Raw genomic sequence first — 1,374 nt, 5'->3', positions numbered from 1 at the left:
CACGGATCAAACTGGTGAATGCACCTGAGCCCCATGGCGCAGCGACGCACACACTTCAGCCTGAGCGCGCTGGACGGGCTGCTGTACGCAGCGGGTGGCCGCTAACGAGCAGGGCGGCCTGGCCTCGCTAGAGTACTACGAGCCGGCCTCCAACCAGTGGCGTCCGCTCGCTCCCAAGGCGGCGCCGCGCTGCTGCCACGCCAGCGCCGCGGCCGCGAGCCGCCTGCTGGTCACCGGCGGATACGTGGACGGCGCCTAATCGGGCTCGGTGTGCGCCTACGACCCCGCGGCCGACGCCTGGCAGGAGATGCCCGCGCTGGGCGCGCCGCGGGGCTGGCACTGCGCGCTGGCGCTGGGCGGCCGCGTGTATGGTGCTGGGCGGCAGCCGGCTGGGCGCGCGCGGCGAGCGCGTGGACGTGCTGGCCTTGGAGAGCTACGACCCCGCCGCGCGGCGCTGGAGCGCGGCCGCGCCGCTGCCCGCGGGCGCCAGCACGGCGGGCGCCGCCGCGCTGCACGGCCGCGCCTTCCTGCTGGGCGGCTGGAACGAGGGCGAGAGGCGCTACCAGCGCAGCGTGCGCAGCTTCAGCCCCGAGCTCGACCGCTGGGCGGAGGAGGACGAGCTGCCCGACGCCGTGGTGGGGCTGTCCGCCTGCTGCCTGGCCCTGCCCGCCCGCGCCCCGCGCGAGTCCCGGGCCAGCTCGGTGTCCTCCGTGCCGGTCAGCATCTGAGCGCGGGCGCGGCGGGGCCGGAGGAGGCCGGGCGGCCCGCGCCCCGCTCTCCCCGCGCCGGCGCCCCTGACCCGGGAGGCGGCTCCGCGCCCGCCCGCCCGCCCGCCCGCGGGGAGCCGGCCCCGACGCCCCGAAACCCAGACGCCGCCCTCGGACCAACCGGGCCCTGTGGACATGGCCGACGGTCCCCGGCGGGAACGGCACCGACCCCCCTCCCGTCCTCTGACGGGATGGAGGGGAAGCACCTGGAAGCCGGCGGGCGCACGCCTCGCCGAGCCGGCGGGACGGCCGTCCACAGCGCCCTGCGAGCACCCGGCCCGAGACGGAGGGAGGTGAGGCCTGCTCCTCGCTCATCCGCCCCGCCGCGTCCAGACAGGCCGCTCACACCCGCCCCGCGCGTCCGTCCGTCCGTCCGCACCCGCAGTCCGACTACCGCGGGATGAGGACGCCTCTGAAGACTCGTCTGCACCGAACACGTGCAGATTAATCCCTTCTTGCCATTTCCTAGACAATACTAAACAGTTGCTGGTTACCTGCACTACACTGTGGAAGGTATGGTTTTGTACCCTATAAATAACTTTCATAGGGTGGATGGATGCAGTTCATGGGTAAAACGTTAACACCTCTCGTGTGGTGGCACATGCCT

At 73.2% G+C, this 1,374-nt stretch overlaps 1 pseudogene; it reads left to right on the top strand.

Annotated features, from left to right (window-relative positions):
* The first annotated feature begins 18 nt into the window (after positions 1 to 18).
* LOC106002833 lies at positions 19 to 728 on the top strand (annotated as a pseudogene).
* The last annotated feature ends 646 nt before the right edge of the window (positions 729 to 1,374 follow it).

The sequence above is a fragment of the Dipodomys ordii genome, unplaced genomic scaffold (assembly GCF_000151885.1).
Source record: "Dipodomys ordii isolate 6190 unplaced genomic scaffold, Dord_2.0 Scaffold1000002702, whole genome shotgun sequence".
NCBI lineage: Eukaryota > Metazoa > Chordata > Mammalia > Rodentia > Heteromyidae > Dipodomys > Dipodomys ordii.
This window is presented reverse-complemented; position numbering and strand designations above follow the sequence as displayed.